The sequence below is a fragment of the Anneissia japonica genome, unplaced genomic scaffold, assembly GCF_011630105.1.
Source record: "Anneissia japonica isolate Jap-2015-1 unplaced genomic scaffold, ASM1163010v1 scaffold288123_len70798_cov158, whole genome shotgun sequence".
Lineage (NCBI taxonomy): Eukaryota > Metazoa > Echinodermata > Crinoidea > Comatulida > Comatulidae > Anneissia > Anneissia japonica.
Genome location: NW_022682592.1, coordinates 14,582 through 24,218, shown reverse-complemented (window position 1 = coordinate 24,218; position 9,637 = coordinate 14,582). Strand labels below are relative to the sequence as shown.

The 9,637-nt window shown below is 31.8% G+C and overlaps 1 long non-coding RNA gene across 1 annotated transcript; it reads right to left on the bottom strand.

Annotated features, from left to right (window-relative positions):
• Positions 1-7,593: 7,593 nt before the first annotated feature.
• On the bottom strand, positions 7,594-8,963 carry LOC117106793. The gene is made up of 2 exons (XR_004445142.1): positions 8,828-8,963; positions 7,594-8,242 (listed from the first exon to the last, which is right to left on the bottom strand). It is a non-coding gene; the product is annotated as an uncharacterized LOC117106793 (long non-coding RNA).
• Between the last annotated feature and the right edge of the window lie 674 nt (positions 8,964-9,637).

Here is a 9,637-nt window from a genome sequence, read left to right as displayed (position 1 = left end):
TATTATTATTAGTATTATTAAAGGCCACAGTAATAAAATATGGATAATTAAATTGCCTAAACAGTATTTATTTTTTAATATATAAATATCAGAAAATCGTTGTCGCACACTAAGACCACAAAAACATTAAAATCATTGTAAAAGTGTAATCACACAGAATATTCATTTATATATTTAAATTGTATTCATGAAAAATTTAAAAAAAAATCTTTAAAACCGTCTAAATATATTGTTTACATTTTCTCAAACTGTAAAGAACAAAGATGAATAAATCTACTTTAGTATAAAAAAAAATCTTTCTCGTTATATTTTTTGATTTGACAAAAAATATGTTACTGTATAAGTTATTATTGGTCTAGTTAATACAATTAAATGCTGAAAATGTCAATCTAAGCTTTAATAATACAATGTGAAAATGTATGTTATTGAATCGATCTTCCTAACTGGGCCCGTCGGTAGCGTCGACCCTTTGTCACTGGCCCTAGCATAACTATAAGTATTCTACCCTGACTAGCCTAGCAATGATTTAGAAAAAAAAAATTATTTCAAACTTACCGCTAATATCACCCGATAGCGATAATAACGATAATAGACAAGCCTAGGCTACTGTATCTACGACAAGTATGCCTATGATTATATAACGTTCCTATTTGTGTTTTAGTCCCAATTTTTTGTTGTGTTGTTGTGTTGTGAAATTATTAAGAAATATTAAATTGAGTTCTTGGGTTTTTTTTATTCATTTATTTTGTTGTTTAGTTTCATTTTGATGCCAAAATTGGAGTTTCATACAATATCGCCAAAAGTCAAGTGGCGCAGTGCAAAAGTCAAGTGGCGCAGTGCAAAAGTCAAGTGGCGCAGTGCAAAAGTCAAGTGGCGCAGTGCAGAAGTCAAGTGGCACAGTAACAAATTCAAGTGGCGGCGCGCGACTTTTTTTTTGTACATAATTTGGGGACCCCCATGAATAATTTATTAACCCAGTAACTTTGTTCAGATCGCCTTCGTTTTATGTGTACGTGTGTTCGCGTTGTAGTTTTGAAAGAATGGCCTCTGAAACTGTATGTGAAGTTTCTTCTACAGTATTGAACCGTGAAGCGCAAGCTTTTGTTGAGTTTTCTGTAAGTACATTAATCTTCTGGAAATTTATAAGTGATTCTGACTGGTTAGAAGTTTGGCCTAGGCCTATGCATTATTTGTCAATTTGTTTGCACCATCTCAGACTCATCCTACGCCTAGTCCAACGAAAACAGGAGGAGAGAAGTTCAGCGACTAAACTGTGTCGATGAGGATATATTTTACTTCCGAGGCTAGATTAGGCCTAGGCTTTCGATGCAGGCGGTTTCATAATTTTGGGTACATTATTCTACGATTTAAACGAATTAAAATCACGTATTTATTGATTGTCCCAATGTTCTCTCATGCTTTGTATGAGTTGTTAGTAACATATTTTTAATTCAGTGATGTAATGACACAAAAATACAGATCTAGATCTAGCCTAGACAAAAGAGACAATGGGGCAAAATTGCACAGAAATGTTAGTAATTAATAATAAATTATAAATAAGTAAGATGTTTAAAAATATCCAATAAGGTCAAACCAGCACTTAAAATTTCTAAAAGTACAGTATGTGAATAATAATACAGAAATGTAATAATTAATTGCATAATTATGATTTACAATTTAAACTATGCCATTATATTTTTTAAAGGTCAAGACCCACATATGCCTAACTTTCATGCATTGGTGAAAATATATTTTTGTCACAATCATCTACTGGTTGCCACAGATGTTTTGAAACAGCGAGATGTTGGTGAGGATGTAAAACTTCAGATGCTGGACATGTTCAAGAATGGTCATTCACCAAGCAGTGCACTAAACCTCATCCAGTATGACCTTCAGCCAAGCCATGTTTCTTGGTCCATTTTTAGCTTATAATCGCATACTGTTTGCATATGGTAGTTATTAATGTGTGTTATTATTACAGTTAAGTGGAAGTAAACATAGAAAAATACTGATATGTTAATCACTACACATTGTTTTTTTATGACATAATTATAGGTATACTGTATAATAAATAAATGTCATGTTAAATCAGTATCTGGTTTCTTTATGGTTTTATTTTAAATGTTATCTAATGATGTGATTGTTTATGTTTCATTAATTTTCTTTTTGTCATCACATCAAAATAATAATAATAAAAAAATAAAAAGTGTTGATACCTGAATGAATCCCAAAATGCCTGTCAAATCAAGCAGAAAAATTCCACCCCTACTTTTCAAAATTAAAAAAAAATAACTTTTGAGATCTTGGCTACATGTAAAAATTTTTTATAAATACTGTATACTGTATAACACTAATCTGCCACTTTCATGACATGTTATTAATAATAAACATGGAAAAAGAACCCACAAAAGTGCGACCCAGATATGGACAAACTCGGACGTCCTGTAGCGAGCACTACCAAATGAATTATTCATGACGATTATGTGACGTTTTACAAAAGGGTCCCCAAGTTTTGTACGAAAAAAAATCGCTGGCGGCCCACGCATTTCAGTTTGCACTGCGCCACTTAATTTTGCAATGTGATTGTTGTTTGTCCTTTAGGCGTGATATCGCCAAATGGACAAACCACAAGTGGCGCAGTCCAAAAGTAAAGTGCAGTGCAAACATATGTATTCGTGGTGCAACATTTTCGTTAAATCCATGCGACCTTCAGCTGATCAGCGATTTACGCTGTATTTCGCACCGAGTTTAGCTCTGAAACCGGTCTTTTTCACCTTCTTACTGTCATATCTCAGGTAATACTTGATGGATTTTTTTGTTCCCTTCGGTTTTGAAAAGAAAATTATATTCCTAATGCTATTGTGTTTGTTAAAATTTCATTCTCTAAAAAACAATCTCGTCATTTTTCACTTTTCGAATCGTACTATGGCTCCCGCTACAAGCGTAGATAGGCATTTTTCTGCCTTTTTCACAGCCTCAACAGTCTTAAAACTGCAATTGCTGTCCTTAGCCAATCGAAAGCCTATTTGTTCCCTCTGGATTAAGAAAGATGAATATTCAAGCTTTCTTGTCATATAAAACTTATTCTTATTGTTAAGAAAATCTTTCGTCAAAATGTTCGTTTCCATATTGAGAGCAATTCAACAAAGCCCGCGAAATGCTAACAAAAAGGATAGCTTTCTCCACAGTAAATGACGACCGCTGTGTAGACGTTGTAATGATTTGTTGAATTTTCACGTAGATTTGACCATTTATATGTAAGTATTCCATACATTCTTATTAAATACAATGTTGTGAACATTTATTGATTGTTATTAGTAAATTCTACGGTAGATTTAAGGACTCAAACCCATGATAAAAGTTAAGCTGTCTGTAGCTCAATTCTTGACATGGCCTCACCGGCCATTGTAGACATACCATTTATTGGACGGGGTTTCTTAATGCTAGGCTTTACAAGTTGTTAAATGAGTAATCCGTTGAAAGTATGATTGAAACATATTTATAGGCTCTCTACAATTGTCTAATCTTTAGGAGTTAGACCTATAGGCTATATTGAAAAGAAAATTAATACAATTTTAAAAGATTACCTTTTTTAACTGATATGGTTTTTACAAACCCCCTACTTTTAGGCCTATAAAAATAGTATTTTATAGGCATTGTACTTGATTATACCATGGTTATACCCTAACCTTTATTTTTTATTTTCAGTCATGAACCTGCGACGAAAGGAAAAGAAGGACTACAGGCTCCTTGGTAATGTCGACTTAAGAGGACATCGTAAAAAAAGAGAAACTTGGTCTAAAACAGCGCAATTTATTATATATAATTATTGTAATAACAAATATTAAAGTGCTTGTTATTTACGGTATGGTAGTTTTAGTAAACTTAATGTAAACCTACACAGGGAGTTGTTCTCAACTCCCTGACCTACATATGATACTGTAGATCATTAGTGTTTATTTTTCATTAATTTATTTCGTGCAGTGTCAAATTTTATATAATTTTCGTTGTATGGTTCATTGAGTTGATCTAATAAAAGAGAACAGTTAATTCAGATTGTAGTTTTTTGTGTAATTAATGTTGTTGATCTACGCTTTAAGTGTCTGTATTGTACTCGTTTTTTAACTGCATCACCCTTATTAGCCATAACAATTACTTTCCGATCAAATGGAAGAGTCCACCCTGATGAGTCACCACTGAAGGTCATTACACTGCAGCGCGTTTGGGACGGAATTTATTTTACATCTGTGTTGCAAAATGAGCCTACACGAATTCGTATGGTCAAGTGGCACAGTGCAAAGTCAAGTGGCGCAGTGCAAAAGTCAAGTAGTGGCACACGTATTTGGATTTGCACTGCGCCACTTTAGTTTTGCACTGCGCCATTCGACTTTCGCACTGTGCCACTTTAGTTTTGCACTGCGCCTCTTGTGGTTTGTCCTTTTGGCATTCCATACACATCATCAAGTACTACTGTCAGTACGGATTCGATTACTATTGTAATTTGTATTGTGTTAGAAGTGCTTGTTTGTAATTCTATTTCGATAGACATTCGTCAACGAAATAAATATTTCTTAAAGTATTCGAGAGAGAATACATTCACTGACTTTTTGGTAAGTGCAAACAGGTAAAAATGGTTTCATAACTACGCTAGTCTATATCCTAGGCCTAACACTAGTAGGAGGAGGACTCCTGCCTGGCAGTAGGCCTACATCTAATTTCGTTCCTTGAGTCATTGAAATAGGTCTAGAATATTCCTATCAAACGTTCAGTTTGTTTAGTTTATTCGGGTTCATTGATTGATGGAATTCCTTGATTGTTTATACTTAATATTGAATTTAAAGTAACTTTCGTAAGGTTTTAATTAACCTTTTTTTACAAAAGTGTTTTCAATTACAAATTTTCATCTCGGTGCGCGATATATTCGCGGTAACGAAAAATTATGTTTTATTTTTATTTTTGCACACGAACCTAAAAAAATCAAGCCAAGCGTCAACTATTAAAAAATTATTTGACTGTGGGGGATAGGTAATTAACATTGGCAGCTGCAGTGATGACGTCGCGATTGACTTATAATAAATAATATGAAGACCTGGTTGAAGCATGGAGTTCTAATTAATTTGATAACTCCATGGTTGAACCAGGCCCAGATCCTGGCTATTTATTATAATAGGTCAACTTATTTAGCTAGACCAGCCTACGCCTATTTCAATACATAGTATTGGCCTAGGCTAGGTTCATTATATTTTATAGATTGGTTAGCTATAGGCCTATTTCAGAACATAACTTTGAGGTAAGGAACCTTTTTAATGAAAGATCCCTTTTACCTTGGAATTGTTTGAAATAAACTGACCACCCCGCTAAAATGCGCCTTTTGTTGTAGGACTTCTGGCTCACTGAGTCATAGAGCCAATTGCTTCTTTAGAAGTCCCAAGGTCTTGTGTCAAATAAATAAATAAAATAAATTTTAAATTGTATGGGGCTAATTACTTTATGCTTGTCCTCAATGATAAGTCAACTATAAGGAGAACTGATGATGGTCTTCATTAGACTCAAGTAAATAAGTAAGTATGCCAGTATCTAGATTTTGAGATTAAATTATAATATATAATTATATTCCTCAGTTTATTAATTAGTTATTTTAGATACATAGGCCATGGCTCGTCTGGACATACTTATTGGGGCTGACATCATCTTCAAGCAGATGGATTGCCAGCCATTAAGACTACAGTAACACACAAGCGATCCGCCAAATTAAAATAACCAATCATGCAAAAAATACGAGAACAAGATGTACACATGATATAAATATTAGCACATTTCATGTGGGATATTTCAATGATTAATAATAACATGAAATGCAATACGAATGAATTACGGTAGAGTTTGCCGGCTTTGAAATTACGCCTGATAATGTGCCAGAAGTATCTAAAGTATCTGAAGTACTTTTTGCCAGAAGTATGTGAAGGCCATCAACGACTTCTCCGCACCAAGGAACATTACAGACATTTGCTCTTGGTTCGGCTTGGTTAACCAAGTGGCGTATGCAAAGCGGATATTCCCAATATCATAATAATACACAAACCATGTTAATTATTTTAAAATTATGGAAGTAATTTTAAACGATTTTTACCTTTCAAAATTTGCGCTGAATCCCTCGAGGTGAAAGACTTTAACGATGAATAGAGGGCCAATCGGCTACACAGAGTAAAACACTACATAGGCCTATTTAGTCTTATTTTAGCAGTAGGGATTAGGTCGTAATCACAAAAAGAAATAAAAACAATTTAATGGCCTATACTACTAGTACTACAATACTGTACTTAGTCTGTGGATTTTCCAACCTAATCCCATGAACAAACTATCTTACAGGAAGAGAAAATGGGCCTAATAAATTAAAATTAAAACATCTATTACAACCTAACTGCTGAAAACACGCTATATCGTCATTGTGAACTGTATATGCCCAGTACGGATTCCTATTTTTAGATATTTTCATCAATTTTGACGATTTTTAGCTCAATTGTACTAGAATTAGCTAAATATGCTTGTTTTGCTGGATTTTTTGCCGAAATTAGTTAAATCGTTGTATTTACACGACTTCTATGCTCTTGTATAACTTTTATAAAAATATAAACAAGCATACCTTTGGCAAAATTACACCATTTTCTATATTACAAAGGATTGGTCTAATTTTACTTTTTGATGACGAACGATTTTTTTATGGATTTATTATTAAATTTATTCTGGAGCTAACTTAAATTACTTTTTGCAGTTTTTCATCTTTTTCATATTGTGAAATTTTAAACGTCATCAGACTAGCATTTTGTGGTACTGTATTTAAAAAACTCTATAAAACAGCCGTTTTAATTTTTAAAACCCATGCTGATCGATTATGGATGCACAGTAGTTTACCGATTGAATTTCCAATTTAAATAGTTTGTTTTGTTTGTAAACCAATTTATCTTACATTGGTATGCCATGTTTTTAAATTAAATTCATTTCTTTTCTATTTTAAAACAAATGTTGCTAAATTTGTATTCTGGTTGTTAGCTTTTTTGGTAATTTTTCTTTTGAAAGTTCGCATTTAAGGACGCAATGTCGTAGGACAAACTAATCAGAAAGCATATTTTTTATGCTTTATATCGACGTTACAAGTTCAGTTATGAATTCCAAATTTCAGTATATATATATCGTAATTGGCATGGTCTACAGTAAAATAATCAAAGGTCATAAAGTTTATGCTTTATATCGAAGTCATAGAGTAAAGTGAATTGTGTGCTTGAGGGCAGTGTCCTTTTCTTCAAATTCAATTACTTGAATGTACTATAATACTATACACCAACTGCAATAATCTACACTACAGTAGTAAAATCATGGTAAAATAATCAAAAGTCATAAAGTTTATGCTTTATATCTACGTCATGAATAAAGCGAATTGTGTTGTTGAGGGCAGTGTTTTTATTTCTTTAAATTCAATGACTTGAAAATACATTTAAGAACCAGACATCAAGTTTATGACTTATGAAAACCCGTATGTTTGTCAAAATTTAGACTAGCATGCAAATAACAGTCAAAATGATTCACGAATGCATATCTCATTATTATAAACTGAATACAATTTATTTTCTAATTACACATGATACATTACGAATATTTTCCTATTACATTATTCTTAGTTAACATCAAAGAACCACTTTCCTCCTCAATAAATATTTGAAAGGCTAAATTTATTCTCTTTTCTTCGCCATTGTAAATTTCCAATTTCTAATCGTTGTGTATATCGAATTTATTTATTAAATTACAATTAAAAATAATAATTAACAGTGCCAATTCATCCCAAGTTCAGTCATTAAAGATAGTTTTTGTATACACTCTAATTGTTGTTATTAAATATATTATTTTAAGCATATTGATTTGTCCTTTTTAAACAGTAAAAACCCCTACAACCTATAAATATTCACAATGACTTTAAAAACGACCTTAAAATGAGATTTGTCTTATTGCATTAAGAAGAGCATAAAAAATGAAAATTCACATTGTCAATAGATGTATCTTTAAAAAATCAACTGTATTTAGTATATTTTTTATTTAAATTAGATGGAAGTTTACTCAAAACATCAACTTATGAGTTGTTTTGTCGTGTCAGGGCCACGTGTAGTTAGGCTAGTCCCTAGTCTAGGTCTTTGGTATGGGTCCACCTGGTCCTACGATCTATTGTTGAATCAGTCGTCTCCATATCTATCTGCAATGACAAATTGTAATGGGAATATATTACTACTTTGTAAATCCTAAATTAATCGTTTTCTGTACAAAGACGACATATAATAATAATATTCAAAATAATATAAGTATATTATTATATTACAGTATATACAGCTGAAGCAAATTTATTTAGATTCAAATTTGTTTCAAAATATGCGAACAGTGACAGTGGTGGCGGCGGCATCATAAAATACATAAGAAAATTTTACAGTCGAAAGGACTGTAAAATGAAAAGGAAGTCAACTCAAACAAGGCTCAAAATCTACTTCAAGATAAGGGTTTAGGTATCAGGATCTTGCACTAATCTTTTACTGCATTTATATATAAATTATACAATTAATGGTTTACAATATAATCTTTAATTATTTACAGTATAGATATATACTACATAACAATTAATGCTTTAAAATATAATCTTTAATTATTTACAGTACAGATATATACTATAACAATTAATGCTTTAAAATATAATCTTTATTATTTGCTTAAGGGTGTAGTATGCTGCCCTGTCATGAAAAAAACACTCAACTGACAATTTTAAAGCGATAAAAAAACATGAACATACCTTGCTCTTCTGAATAAGAGTATCGCATTTTGATTACCCTACTGTCATCTGTAAGCATACTTAGGTTTTGTAGTATGTCTCCGGCTTCCTCGCAGAATGTGATGATTACATCTGCTAACATCATGTCTTTGTTACAAAATTGAATAGCGCGGAATTAATTATTTTGAGAGTTTGCAAATTACACTACGTATAACTTCATATAGACTTTTTCTACATGAATTGTGCAATAAGTTTTAGGTATGAATCCGCTATAGTATAAGACCCAATACAAGAACGCCATTATTAAATCAAAAGAAAAAAAAAATCTATAGCTGATCACGTTTGGTATTTTTTCAATACTCAATTATACATGGTGTAGGAATAGGGAGGGAGATCAAGAATGGAAAATGGTGAATACTACTTTTTTCTCAAATTATTATTATCATATTTTATTATTATTATTATTATTATTATTATTATTATTATTATTATTATTATTATTATTTAATATTTTATTTTACTGTTATTATTAAGTATTCACCATGTATTAAAATTCACAGTACAGTACTTGCTAATAATGTGTGCATTTCACTATATTTTTAGGCCTGTACATGAAATAAGGTTTAGTTATGATGCCACTATACTATAAGACCCAATACAAGAACGCAGTTAAATACAAAAATCTGTAACTTATCATCCTATATTAATTTACAGAGATAATTATTGGTGTTATTTTCGGTATTTTTTTAATAGTCAATTATACATGGTGTAGGGGGTAGGGAGATCAAGAATGGAAAATGGTAAATAATACGTTTTTCTCAAATAGTTATT